This window comes from Protopterus annectens, chromosome 3.part0, assembly GCF_019279795.1.
Source record: "Protopterus annectens isolate FY-2018-M chromosome 3.part0, PAN1.0, whole genome shotgun sequence".
Lineage (NCBI taxonomy): Eukaryota > Metazoa > Chordata > Ceratodontiformes > Protopteridae > Protopterus > Protopterus annectens.
This window is the reverse complement of record NC_056731.1, coordinates 605,310,096-605,326,210: the sequence shown is the minus strand read 5'-3', so window position 1 is coordinate 605,326,210 and position 16,115 is coordinate 605,310,096.

Here is a 16,115-nt window from a genome sequence, read left to right as displayed (position 1 = left end):
ATATGTGATACTTTCCATAGTGTGGGAATGTAACTTTCTGACAGAGATTGGTTAATCAAGATGGATACTGGGTAGGCCAGAGCATCAGCTGCAATTTGTAGGTATTCACTTGGGAGGTTGTCTGCTACTAATTTGGTGGGCTTAAGTTTAGTTAAGAGTTTTTTTATGTTGGAGGTAGGTACAGGAGAAAAAAAGAAGGCAGTGGGGAGATTACTAGTTGAAGGTTTGTGTAGGAGGGGAAGGGGGTTGTGTTGTTTAGCTAGTGATAGTATGGTTTGTGTGAAGTGTGTGTTGAATAAGGTAGCAATATTTTCAGAAGAGTGAGGGATGTTAGGAGGGGGGGTACTGACCTTACCTGTTGGAGGTTGGAGTTTATGGAGGACCAGAGCTGTTTGGCGCTGTGTTGGGAGGAGTCTAGGGCAGACTAGTAGTATTGGAATTTGTCCTGTTTTATTAGCTTTTTGACTCTATTGCGTAATTCTAGGAATTTCTGTCTATTTGAGGGGGTTTTGGTTTTGCGCCAGTGCTCCCAGGCTTTATCCCTGTTTTTCATTTCTGACTTAGTGGTTTTCTGTAGCCATGGGGAGGGTTGTGCTTTGGTTCTGGAAAGTCTTATGGGGGCATGGTAATTAAGGATGCTCAGGAAGGTAGTATTAAAAAATTCAACTGCGTCATCAAGACTGAGGTACTTTAGAGGATGCCAGTTACATTCTTTGAGGGATGAGATGAATGCGAGTGGGTTACAGTTTAGTTTTTTACATATTTGATGGTAGATGACAGGTTTAGCTTGGTATAGGTATTTTGTGAGTTGGAATGTTGGGGAGTGATCACTGAGGCTATCTGATAAGCAGCCTGTTATATATGACTGGGGGCTCTTACTGACTAGTATCCAATCCAGGGTAGTGTGTTTGCTGGAGTTTTTATTTATCCTGGTTGGCGACTGGACTAGTTGGGTGAAGCCATGAAGGTTTACATGATGGGTTGGATGGTTGCCAGAACAGGATTGCCAGTCAATATTGAAATCACCTAAAATTATAGTTTCTTGGGAGAGATGGTGGGTAGACCAGCTAAGGAGGTTTTCTAGTGGAGGGAAGTTTTGGCCAGGTGGGAAGTAGCATCCAATTATGCTGATGGTTTTGTTTGGGTTTATTTTGAGGTTGGTATATATTATTTCTTCATTGCCTATTTGTGGAGCTGATGATTTTAAGATCTGGATGTTTAGATGTTGTTGAAATATTATAGCTACACCACCTCCTTTCTTGCTTAGTTGGCCTACTCTTACTATGCCGTAACTGGTAGGGAGGATTTGCTCACTGGTAATGTGAGGTTTTAGCCAGGTTTCTGTCAGGATGACTATATCTGGGGAGTACAAGTCAATGGTGGCATGGAGTTCATGGACTTTGTTGGATATACTTCTAATATTTAGGCTTAATAGAAGGAAGTCACTTGGCTTTCTATTGGCTGTGATATAGGAGAAGTTATGGTTTCTAGTCTGATTATGAGGATTGGGGATGGAGATGGTAGGGCCAGGGTTGGGGTGGATGTCTCCACTTAGGGATAGTTTTGTTATGCATGAGGTTATTAGTTTTCTCAGTTTTTGAATGTGTTTGTTTATTAGGGAAACTTTATGATTGTGCTCTGTGGGTAATAGATATGGTGGGAGGGTTGCTATGTTAAGTTGTAGGGATGCTTTATGTTTCAGTAATATAGTTGGTAGAATATGCAGGAGGTGCATAGGGATAGTTCTTGAGTTGGTGGGAGGGGAGCTGAGTGAGGGTGAGACATGAGTGGTGGTGTGAGTAGTAGTACAGTGGTAGTGGCTAAGTGGGGGATTGATGGAATTTTGGTAGGATGTAAGATATGCAAGGAGAGTGCATGCAGTGAGCATAGGTAAGGTATGCTTGTACATGTTAGCTGAGGAGGAGTGATAGTAGTGGGAAGTTGGAGGAGGTAGTGTTGGGTTTAGTCCTGTGGTTGGCTATTGGAAAGATGGGAGGGGTTTGTGAGTGCAATAAAGGTAGGACCACTGGGGGGCGGGAGGAAATATGGGGCAGGGTAGGGAGCGAAGTGGGTAGAGACCCTGTTAGTTGCACTTATGAGGGGGCTGGAAACAATCAGGTAACTGAGTAAACTGATAAATGAACATATGATAGTGAATGTTGAGACTCAGGTAGGTACCCTGTATTTCCACAAATCAGTTAGCTGTGCCCCAGTTCAGGCAGTTTTAATAAGTTCTATGGCAGAGCCGAGCATGAGGTGCTCAAAGGGTGGTTGTAGTTTTAAAAATGGTGCCTGCCACAGGTAATATTTATTAACTTTGGGATTGGCCTAAGGTAATAAAGAGGGAAGGGGGAGGGGGAGAACAAGGGTGTGAGCAGGCAGTTCTTTTGTACTGCTGCTAATGAGCCAAAGCAAAGACAAGTTTGTGTTTAAGAAACAATCAGAATTGACCAAGGACTGCTCTGAAACTGTAAGTCATTTCTTAACCATTTCTGAAGTGGAAAAACAGGATAACCTTGTATCAGTAGGCTACTGTGGTCTCAGTTTAAATTGCCCATCCATTATTACATCCATAACAGATGTAATCATTTCCTCATTATGAAGTAATCTGCATAGAGACTGTAGAACACTTCAGAAAAAAAAGATACAATATAAATAAGTATGAGGCCAGAACAGGGCCCGTAAGACACCCTCACTGTAGCCTAGAATCTTGTCTGTCCATCTGCTTAGTTATATTTACCATGTCCTATTTGTAAGCCATGGAGCTTTCTGTCTTATCAAGGTTACATAATGCTTAGTTGTTCTAATTGATTCATTGCTATTTTGTGAGCAACTCAATCAAAGGGTGAAGATGGGTCTACATAAACTATATCTCATGACACTTTCTCATTTGTAGCTGAGATTCTATATTATATTATTATAAAACATGTTAATAGACCTATTTTAAACATATGCATGCTGATAAATGGTTTCAACTTCCAACATTTTCCACTCAGACAATTTATCCAAAATGTTTTTTCCAATATGAGAATATAGACTTTGGGTATATATGACTCTGGGTTTATCCTAGTTCACTTTCCCTTAAAGATAGGTTTAAAAAGTGCAGGTCTTCAGTATTGAGTAATATCTCCCTACATAAATAACTAGTATATAACAGATGCAACAGTACTGTAAGTTAACACTTTACAAACTTAATTCTATCCCTAGTACCACAGGACAATTCCAACATCACTACTCCTCCTATTATAGACAATACTAATTTGTGCTTTGTCCTCAAAACAGTGCCCACCAGCTCCATCAAAAGTATGCTCACTAAACTAAAAACCTCATCATCCGCAACTGACCAACTCCCTAGCTACTTCTTAAAACTAAGAGCAGATACTATTGCTATTCCAATCTCAACACTTATAAACAGATCCATTGCTGAAGACTACGTGCCCAGATTCTGGAAAAAATCCCATGTTACTACCATACACAAAGAGGAGACCTCCACTGAACTTAACAACTACAGACCCATTGCAATACTCTGCCCCATGGCCAAAATCTTAGAAAAGTGCATTCATACCCAAGTAATAAAACACCTAGTAGATAACAATATCCTATGCCTTACTCAGCATAGTTTCAGACCAGCCCACAGCACCACTACAGCCCTACTCAGCTTCACAGACACAATAAACTAACTCAAAAATAAAGGCCTTCATGTGTCAACTCTCTTCTTTGACATGTCTAAAGCATTCGACACAGTCTCCCATCAAATCCTGTTAAATAAATTATACCACTATACCCTACCAAAATCAACTCTAACCTGATTCCACAGCTACTTAACTGACAGATACCAGGCTGTGAAATGGGAAAATTCTATCTCACCTCTGTTATTCATAACTACAGGAGTCCCGCATGGATATATTTTAGGACCTCTACTCTTCACTATTTTCCTCCATACCTCCACACAGCATGCTTCTATCATTCAGTACACAGATTATACTACACTAATCTATGCTGCACAAAATACTCCCACCCTCCTGCAAACCATTTAATTAGCACTCTCAGATGTAGAAAACTACTTTACCAAAACCCAACTTATCCCCAATCCTATGAAGACACAGCTAATGATTATAACCAGTTCTAACAAAAACATCAATAGCAGTCAGTTCACCATCTACTCGATATACTCCACTCCTATCACACCTGTGGCACAGGCCAAGCTATTAGGAATAACCATAGACTGCCACCTAAAATTTGTCATCTCAACTTGAGCATAAAAAAAGGACATGCCAAACTGAGATCTTTCTACCACATTAAACCATTCCTCATCAACAATACAAGAGCCACCATTGCACACTCCCAACTTCTGTCCACCCTACTCTATGCATCCCCAATTATAACTAATCTCAATAAAACTGACCTAAGAAAAATGGAAGCCTTTTACAACAGAACTCCCACTTTGCTGCAAATTGCCCATATAAATCCCACCATTGTACTGCTCTGCACCAGCTCCACTGGCTTGAACTGTCCAACCTACTAACATAATCAGCCTTGCCTTTGTCACTCTATTTATTACTTTGCCAGTGAGTGCCCAGCCGTCAAAACCCTAGTACAACCGCACTCAGCCACAAGGCCTCTTCAATCATCAAACAAATTATTACTACAAGTCTCCAACAGCAATAATAGTTTTGGAGACTCACCATACAGTAATATAGTGGCAAAAAATGGAACACCCTCCCCCATTAGCATACAAAACACATCTCTAATGCCTCCTTTAAAAACCTCATCAGTCAACATCTGAGACAAACCTGGCAATGCTATGACTGCACACCAGGCTAGAACAATTAGACAATGCACATTTACTGATGCCCATCTTACTTTACTAAATCTCCACTCTTACTAAACTATACTCACTCAATCAAGTTAAATAACTGCTACAGTTTAAACCAAGACATAAACTAATGCTATCACTATCCAAGTTACAAATGGTTTACCATGCAACTGTGTAATAACATTTATTACTTATGAAGGTTTACCTACTTCTTCTGGAGCTGTCTTAATTATTACTGTAAAATAATCTAAGGTACTATGTATGTAGTGTACTGTGATTCAATCCCACAACTCTACACCATGGAATTTATTTAACTATTATTATTATCGATGAATGTTCTTTGATTCCCTGTATTTGTACTGTCTTAATACCACTGTAAAGGTGTAATTCCCAAATATTTATGTATTCTGATGCTGTTTAAACATCTTAATGTATCTTGAACTTGTATTTTAATGTGGAGCTTTTCTCCCCAGGCCTCTGCTGAAAAAGGGCCTTTAGCCCAGACAGACACCCCCAGTTAACAAATAAAATAAAAATAAATAATAAATAAATAAAAGTCTTAACATTATTTTCACTAATTCTGTACTTTGCTTGGTTTCAGTTTGCATAGTACTTTGTCAACATAATGTACCTGGATGTTGAAACACAGGTGCTCAGTAGGAAGGTAGCTGGAATAAAGAAGATGAACCATGACAAAGTAAAATCTTCTTTTTTAATACAAAATGGTGAGCGCTTTCACAATGGTAACCATTGCTTCATCAGACTGATGTGTTTCAACATTTTCAAATTCTGGGCTGGTTTAGATTTATTTGTTTGCTGCTTGTGTATATAATGTACCTGGATGTTAATAGCATAAACTACCCTTCCCCTACTATGGAGCCAAACTGTTTTCAATAAGATTTTATCCAAATATCTACAATCTGCTTTTTGAGAATAAATGTTAGAATCCACACACAGTTTACTAATTTGGAAGTCTTTATACTTATCATGTCTCATATATCAATATCTATAAAGTAGTTTCCAATTAGACTCAATATTTTTGTATAAAGTTTCTTCAAATGTTTCCAGTTTATTTCAGTTTTCAAGCTGTAGTTTGACCACGTTACCATTTTTTCTATCTTTATCTCCCATATTATCTCTGTGCCCTTTCTTATTTGCAATGGTGGACTATGATGTTTGCAGATGACATTGTGATCTGTAGTGATAGTAGGGAACAGGTGGAGGAGACCCTGGAGAGGTAGAGATATGCTCTAGAGAGAAGAGGAATGAAGGACAGCACGACTAAGACAGAATACATGCGTGTGAATGAGAGGGAGGATACAGGAATGGTGAGGATGTCACTAGCCTTGAGCAGCATTCTACCCTCGCTTAGGATGATACCACAATATAAACAAAAAATACAACTGGCTTAGTTTCTGGTGTCATTCTAAGGGGATCCATTTCCTGTCAGCCTGAGATGACATGGTTGATAGATCACGCTGCTTTGCCAGAGATGGTCTTCACCTGTCACCTCTAGACTTTTGGTTACTGGCTAAGGCACTTGCCACCCACATTGTGCCTTTTTTAGGCAAGGTCTCTAGAAGAAAATTTCTGATGTGAAAATATCACTCACAAATACATTAAAGGCTATGCTGTTAAAAGCTAGGAGTTTAAATCAGAAACTGCACTCTCTCAAAGCACTCCTCTCCCTGCAGATGTTGATGCCTGTGCAGTTACAGAAACTTGGTTCAGGACCAGAGGGCCCTGGCCTGTAAGGCTATGATGCCTTCCACACTATCAGACCACAAAATGAACATGTGAGAACAAAAGGAGGAGGAGTATCTATCTTCATCAAAGGTAAATACACCTCTAGACTGGTTAGACAGGAAAACTGCATGAAGTTACTCCAAGGTCAACTAACTCTGGGTAAGACTCCCTTCAAGTCATCATTAGCTATAGGCCCACTTCATTGAACCAAGATACCTACTCTGCTTATTTGCACCTACTTGAGTCAATCAAATTGCAACCAAACACTCTAGTCAGGGGCAATTTTAACTATCCTTCCATTGAGTGGGAAACTTATATGAGCAACAACATGCTCCCACAAAGGTTCCTGGACTTTAACACTAATGCCCTGGAATAAATAGTATGTAACCCCACAAGGGGCTCAAACATTCTCGACCTGGTCCTCACCATCATGGGTGACCATTGCACCACCACAAGTATAGGACCCTCACTGGTTAAATCTGATTATAATCAGAAGTAATTATAACACCTGAATCCCTCTTAGGTGAAATCAGGCTAAAAACTTTCACCAAAGCTAATTATACCCTCCTAAGAGATGGCATAAAAAAATTCCAAGCTCCTGTTCCCACAGATGGCATTCACAACTATACTAAAGTATACACAAATGCCCTGTACAAACACTTACACAAATGTATTGACACAGCTATACCTGATAGGATCAAAACAAGATCCTCAAGAAAAAAACAAGCCTCCCTGGTGGACATCTAGCATTAATAAGTTATACAACAAGAGGAAAAAGTTGCTGTCTATGAATAAAAAAGAGAGATTCCAGTACTGGAAGAACACTGTCCTCTGCTTGAACAAACAAATAAGACAATTTGTAAAATCCTCTAAGAACAACTATGGAAAAAAAATTAGCAATCATAGTTAAGGACAACCATAAGACATTCTGCAGCTATATCCATAACCTAAAAGGTAGGACCCAGACATGTGCTGAAATAGCTGTGGAATGTATCACACACCGATCCTGCGAAAATAAGTAACCTATTAGCCGACAGGTTTGGCAAAAATTTCACACCCCTGTCCCCTCCAAATATTCCACAAAGTATTCTCTCTACATCTCCAAAGAGAAAGTCATTAATGCTCTCTCCAAGGCCAAAAACATAACCTCTGTGGGACCCGATAACACCCCAGGTTGTGCTTTAAATGGTGTAAAACATGAGTTAGTAACTCAATTAGGTACTTTCTTCAACCACAGCCTGAGTACTGGTTTTGTCCCTGATGAATGGAAAACAGCAACTGTCAACCCCCTTCATAAAGGGGGTACAGAACAAGCCCTAGGAATTACAGACCCATAAGCTTAACCAGTCTTATCTGTAAGGCCATGGATCAAACAATTATGGAACTTACAAATAAGGATATTGGTGATCTCTAAACCCATCATCCAACACAGTTTGATTTTGTCAAAAGCAGGTAATGCCTGTTAAACCTGGTGGACTTATTTGGAAATGTCACTACAAAGGCAAACCTGTGCATACAGCCTACCTTGACTTAGCCAAGGCCTTCGACATAACCCCAGATTCAGGCATAATTAATAAACTTGCCCATTTGAATATCAACCCTTGTATCATCAGGTGGGTCGCTAATTGGCTCACTAACAGATCACACTCAGTTAAAGTTGAGGACTTTACCTCAACCAGCAGACCTGTCTCCAGTGGAGTTCTACAGGGGTCAGTGCTGGGCCCCCTATTGTTTGGAATATACTTCTCAGAAGCTCAGGCCAAAACAGAAGGGCTGTGGCTGACTAAGTTTGCTGATGACTGCAAATTAGGTGCAATAATTGAATCCCCAAATGATGTCAATATACTACAAGAGGGACTTACACAAACCAATGATTAGTGCCAAAGCTGTGGACTCAAACTCAGTGCTAAAAATGCATTATCGTCCTCTTCAGTAAAAACAATATTCCTGCAGACTATCATATAAATAATAATACCCTAAGTAACAACTCAGAAGTGACAACCTTGGGAACTCAAGTTAACTGTAGCCTAAACTTTGACCACCATGTGTCTACTATGTTAAGGAAGGCATTCTACATCACACACCTCTTTAGCAAAGGCATTGCCTCAAGAGTGAGAGGGGTCATAACACCCCTGTACTCGACCCTCATCAGGCCAGTAACTGAGTACAATGCCCCCTTTGGTATGTACTTTACCAGGCACCTGCAACAACTTGAGAACCTCAGAGAGTTCTAACCAAGAAAATTAATGGTCTGTAGTACGTGTCATACATTAACAGACTGATGTTACTGTCATTGTACTCAGTAGCATGCAGACTACTTAGAGGAGACATGTACCTGTCCTAAGGAGCAATGTCAGATCCAAACCTAATGGAAATGTTGCATATCCGCAAGTCAAAGGGGAAAATGGTCACCCTCTCCAGGGGATCTTAACCTGGTCTGCAACATAAATAGGACCTGCCGGAGAGACAGATATGTCTGTCTCAGAGGTTCCCACTCATCTGGAATTAGCTACTAATTCACATTAAAAAAGCCCCTCTATAACCCTGTTTAAGCGTAGCCTGGATAACTGGATGAGAAAGCCTCTCTTCCATTGTGAGAGTTTATTACGTTTGTTTATGAGATTCTTTATGATGGTTAGACTGTTATTATAGTTAAAATATATTATAGCTTTAATATTATTAGCTAATATTATTCCTAATTGTGTTAGTTTACCCTCTTGAACAATATATTTGGTAAATCCCATAATCAAATTATTAATATTGGAGTTGATAAGAAATATTTTTGTTTTACCTTCCATAAAGATTGGCTCAGATTTCCTTTGAAAACTTTCCATAGTGTCAAAGATAGCAGAAAGGGAACCATTATTTCCTTTAACAGTAAGAAGGATGTCATCTGGAAACAGTTGTATTTTAGAAGTTACATCAGTACTTAATTTAATACCATCACTTTCTGAAAGCAGCCATATAAAATTAGCTAATGGCTCAATAACAAGAATGAAAAGCAAAGGGGATAGAGGACAACCTTGTTTAGTGCCTTTAAAAACTGGAATGGATTAAAAGGTGTATGTATCTGTCTTAACAGGACTAACATCCTTTATAAAGTTGATTAACAGGTTGTATGAAATTACTACAGAAATTCAGTTCTTCCAAAATAATGAAAAGATAATCCCAATTAACAGACTCAAAAGCACAATTTATATCCAAGCTGATTACAGTCAAATTATCTTTTGAATTGTTAGCAAAATCTATTATGGTTAGTACTCTTTTAATATTATCATATGTACTCCTATTTAAAATAAATTTCATTGGATCTTTATCAATCAAAAATGGGAGAAAGTTCTTCAGTCTATTAGCATGAATAGACATGAACATTTTATAATCAACATTTAAGAGATAACTTTTCCTATAAGAAGAACATTTAGTAGGGTGTTTTATCAGCTTTTAATATGTGGAGATTAAAACTATACTTCTATCAAGCCAACTCTTTATATAAGGAAAAAACTTTATGTAATAAGGTTAAAGCTTCTTTAGGAATTAATTTATATATTTCAGGAATGATTCTGTCATTACCTGGGGCCTTATTTCATTTTACAGCATTAATTTGAGACTGAATTTCAAACATTGAAACTGGTTTGTCAAGTGTTTTAATTTGAATATCTGATAACTTATTTTTGTATGCTTTTTAATAAATGATCTAATTACTTTTTTAGGATCCAATAATATACATTCTGGGTTAATTTTATTAAAGTGTTCTCTGAATTCTTTTAGTATACAATTGACTTTTTTAATTAATGTAAATAGTGTCATAAAAAAAAAATATATATATATATATATATATATATATATATATATATATATATATATATATATATATATAGATAGATATAATTGTCACTTGAACTGGTACCCAAAAATAAAAACTTGAAACCAATAAACCATGGAAGAAGGAGATCAAAACAGCTCAAATGTTTAATGAAAGTTAAAATACATGATGTTTCTTGGTTTGATATAAAACCCACCTGATGACACAAGGATTGATATTCAAATGGGAAAGTTTATTAATTTATATATATATATATATATATATATATATATATATATATATATATATATATATATATATATATATATATTAATAAACTTTATATACATATATATTTATCACACATCTCAACCATACCGAATTCCTCAGTATTTACCAATTTTGAGGGCAAAATAATGGGGTGCCACAAATTCCCAAGTGGCCCCTTTAATTCCTGATTTTTTTTATTATTTTATTTATTTATTTATTTATATTACCACTTTAAATGTATGACTGACATTATCACGCATCACCAGCCTACATGGGTGTGCATGATGACATCAGCTACTGCCTGTTGGACTTGGTCAGATATTTATTTTGTACTATTTGCAGGGAAATAGGGAATATAACAGCAATGTTGGCAGATAAGTTTTGCAGAGTCCATTCACATGTCCCAGCAGCCAGGTAAGAAAAAGTTACTAATTGACCCATAATGTTGCTTAGTGGCATAGCTTTTACCCTTTTGGCTAACTGCTCTATTCAGAAAAAACTGTTTATCTGATATGCAGCGCTAGTTAGAACAGAACTGTTTGTATGTGTATCTTATCTGCTGTGGGTTTTTTTTATCTGCTGTGTTGCAAGTTGCTGTAAGTCCGAGAACTGTGTGTATTTTATCTGCTGTGAAAGTCCATTCAAGCAAGCTGTCCTTAGTGGCATATGGGGATGAAAGAATTGTTTAACTGTGATGAAAGAATTGTTTAACTGGGAAGTCACTGTAAGTCCAAGAAATGTGTGAAAGTCTGTTGAAGCAAGCTGTGCCACTGTGCAAGCAAAGCTGCATGTGTTTATTTTATCTAATGCTGGGCCAAAGGGGTGTGTGTGTGTGTGTGTGTGTGTGTGTGTGTGTGTGTGTGTGTGTGTGTGTGTGTGTGTGTGTCTGTGTGTGTGCGTGTGTGTGCGTGTGTGTGTGTGTGTGTGTGTGTGTGTGTAAAATGCCCCAGTCGTTAGTGTTACTCAGGCTCAAACCGTGTACCCTTGTTACAAGGAGCAAGAGCCTGAATTCCCTATCCACACCACCACTTGTGTTCAGTGTTTGAAATGTTTGGCTCTTTGGTCTGTTCCTCTTACAATTTGTGGTTTTCTAGCAAAATTACTGAGAACTGAGTTCACTAAATAATAATAGCCTTTTAAGTTTCAGTCTTCCTATCTTTCAGGAAATGCTTGGTAACACAAATATTTTATTCTAGCAACTTTTCTAAGATTATACAATCAATGCTTAAAACATGTCCCTGGTTTGGGGTCTTTGCCCCCCCAATAAATTTTGGCTTTTTCCTGATTTCTTGTGCTGCACAGTTCTTCAGGGGAGAGAAGTTTTTTGCTGCTTATACCAAGTCTGTTTATGTTAGAAGCACAACAGGTAAAATACTTGCTTTTTATACAGAAGGCTGTGGGTTCTACTGCCAAAGTATGTAGATGGATTGCTGATACTGTACTGTGTTGTACTTTTAAAGGGGGTGGATGCTGCAATTCTGAGGATGTCCTCTTTGGCAGGGATACCTAGTAACTATGAACCTGTTATCAGTTTAGCATCCATTCCCTACTGCAATATTACTAGCTTATCATTTTTTTAATGTAACATAGGCAATTTATTCCTCAAGGGCAACAGGCACTTCACTTGTAGATGAAACAATGAAATATTATTTGCTAGCAGCAACCTCCTCATTAGTTACAGATCTCTTTAATGTGGAATTATTTAAATGACTTTTACTTCTGCAGAGATTGTATATATTTACTGATACTGTTGGATAGTTGAAGTTTGAGTAGACTTTTATGATGGAAATGTTATTATTGGTTCATGCATTTTGTTTCATTGCTTAATGGAAAAATGTTCAAAATAATAAAATTGAAATGCACTGTAACGTGTGCTGTATTATACAAAGAATATAAATAAATACAATCAGGAATGTGTATCAAAGAACAGATGTATGTTTTGTGTGCAAGGGGCCTAAGATTTGAAAACAGCCCAAAGGTAATCTTTATCCTCCACTGGCCAGATGCATTTTCTGTGAATGTGGGTTTCAATGCTGTTTCAATGAATTTGAGTTTACTGTTAAGGGGAGAGAAGTTTTAATGCTAAGTATATTTTCATTGTAAGACTGTATTGCTTTGTTTAGCAGATGTCTATTAGTGTTTGTGCTATAAAATTTAAAATAAAGGTTTTAAAAAAAATCCAAATGATTATTGTAGAAGTAAAGCAGTGTGCACATTACAGTGTTTCTGGTAAATGGGGCAAAATAGCCAAGTCATGGGGCACTGGAATGCCTGCGGGGGGGCTGTGTATGGTGGGGCCCCATTTGGCCATGAATTTGTGAGGGGGAAGGGCGACAAACTGAAAGACAGCCCCAGGCAGCACAAACCCTAGCTACACCACTGATCAGTATGCTGTGGAGAATGACTTTTGGAGGCGCTAACAAACTATAATATTCTTTTCAAAGGATAAATCTGTAGAACGGAGTAAACCACTTCTCCAAATACAATAAATCAAATGTAAAAGATAGACAAAATTGGAGAAGGGGAACACGGCAGAAAAAGCAAAACTTCTCTTGTGACAAAATTAGATGAAACCCACTGCTTCGCAGATGTAGAAAAACACTTCCAACGCTCTCGGGTAAACAAAGAAACAGCTTTAATATAAAACAAGTTAGCGCTTTCACCAATTCGGCTTCTTCAGATTCACATTACAATACTGACAATAATTGATTAAATACATCAATAGGCGGGAAAAAACTCCTCAATTAAAAACTAATTAACTTGACAAAGCATGCTTGCAATCAAGTGAAACAGTGTACTAAATAAGAACTAGTTTAAAACATATGAAATAATGTATAAATATGTACTTGTGAGTACTAATAAAAGCATAAAAATGCATAAAGTGCATAAAATGGACTTTAAACAATGGTGAAAGTCTAATACAAAAACATGACAATAGAAATAGTGTGTAAAAGCTAATCCAATAACATGACACGATCAGTAAACCTGCAACCAATATTCTTTTGCTAAGATTAGAATATTGCCTACCATTAAATGCCCTACTTTTACCACCAAACCCACATACTCCAAGTCACCAAAGACAAAATCCTAAGGTTCATCTTCTCCCTTCCCAGTGAATATCATTGTTACACATTTCAAAAAGAAGGTTACCATTTACTACAGGGTCTGGGGCTATATTTCATTTGTCTGTTCTTCGGTTTGTGTTTGAAAGTTGGTATCCCACAATTCCATCAGAGTGGGCAGGGTTGTATAATTATGTATGCAAGTTTTATGTTAATCAGTGTACAGATTTATACCTATTTTTCATGGCCTTTTGTCCAGATTTTTGTTGTTTCCAGGTTGAGAGGTATGATATATATATATATATATATATATATATATATATATATACATATATATATTTGTGTGTGTGTGTGTGTGTGTGTGTGTGTCTGTGTGTCTGTGTGTGTATATATATATATATATATATATATATATATATATCAAATAAATGTTTATAATCATGGTATAAGCTCATGAGGTTAAGAAGATATATTTCCATTATAACAAAATACATAATATGGGAGATCATCATCCTCTTTCAGCTGTTCCCATTAGGGGTCGCCACAGCATATCATCTGTTTCCATTTCTTCCTGCCCTCTGTATCTTGCTCTGTCACACCAACCACCTGCATGCCCTCACTCACCACATCCATAATCCTTATCTTAGGCCTTCCTCTTTTCCTGTTACCTGGTAGCTTCATCCTTAGCATCTTTTTCCCAATATACTCAGCATCCCTCGTCAGCACATGTCCAAACCAATGTAATCTTGCCTCTCTGGCTTTGCCTCCAAACCTTCCAACCTGGGTTGACCCTCTAATATACTTATTCCTAATCCTGTCCACCCTCATCACATCTAGTGCAAATCTTAACATCTTTAACTCCCATCCAGCTCTAACTCCTGCCTTTTTGTCAATGCCACTGTCTCCAACCCATATAACATAGCTGGTCTCACTATCCTCTTGTAGTCCTTCCCTTTCACTCTTACTGGTACTCATCTGTCACAAATCACTCCTGGTACTCTTCTCCACCCACTCCATCCTGCCTTTACTCTCTTCTTCACCTCTCTTCCACACTCACCATTACTCTGAACTATTGATTCCAAGTATTTAAACTCATCCACCTTCACCACCTCTACTGCCTGGAACACATATTCATAGAGCTCAATCATGTCTCTCTTCATGTAGTCCAGTGAGGTATGTCTCAAGTCATTCACAGCAACATGAACTATGGTGGAGTCATAATGGTACTTGTTATTGAGAGACTTGAGTGCATGTGTGATCTCATGGATCCTGGCACCCGATAAGACATCTGACTGTAACCTTCTCCTTGTCCAGCCTGGTGAGTGGGACATCAGTGTGTCTCACAATGGAGTCACCTATGACTAAAAAATTTGGTTTAGCTGTGCTTTGCCTTACAAGCTTATTTGTGAGACACTGATTGATGTTTGTATTTTATGTGTATTTAGTGGTGTAGGTGCTGTATTAGGTGTAGCATGTTTGTGTTTGGAAGGTCTCTGATGTTTAGGAAGGTTTCTGGAGAGTACCTCCGCATAAGATGGTTTATGTGTTGAGTGCATGTATGTGAGCTGACGACTTGTTCAGTGTTACTGTTCTGTGCACGAGACAGTAAGGATTACAGATTTTTAGTGCAGCTGTATCTCTCACAAATTGTACTTGGGTAATTTATGAGTACAGGGTTGTCAGTGTACATGAGACAGTTGCTACACTGTCTCAGGATACCCATGTCAATCAGGCTGGTAGGAGAAATAGAGGGAAACTAACCATTCATAATGCTAGGTTAAATCTTGTTTTAACAGTGAGGAGAGAAAATGGAGGAGTATAATATAACTGGGTGCTCTAAATGGGGTCTATACTAATGGGGCGCTCTATAAAGGGTCTATACTAGCAGGGGTTCTCTAAACGGTTTGGGACTTTTGTAGATTTGGGACTGTTTAAGGGGCAAAAGTACAGCTGAGGTTCTTTCTGGGCAGCTAAGTGCAATTTAAGGACTTCCCACATGTGCAGCTACTAAGGGAAAATTTATCCTGAATTTTTTTGTCTATAACCGCCAATGTTTACCCCCACTGCATAGTACTGCATGGTGTTACACTGAGGTCTGCTATGCGTAAACAGATGAACACAGCAGAGCAGTGACTGGTTGACTAACTCTATGGAGCTGTGTTAAAACAGTGAGCAAAAACAATTTAAGCAAAAAAAAGTCTTATTCCTTCCCTGTACGTATGTACTGTTACAAAAATCCATTTCTCCCCTGTATGTATTGTTCCCACAATTCCTATGTTTTCCTATGTAGTTTGCTCCTAGTCTGTCCTTGTCTCTGATTGATTCTTATAGTTATCATGTAATATTGTATATGTTCTACTAATTATTCCTTTCTTAATGGCAGCTTCTGTTCCAGATTCTTTTTTTTTTCCATAATAAA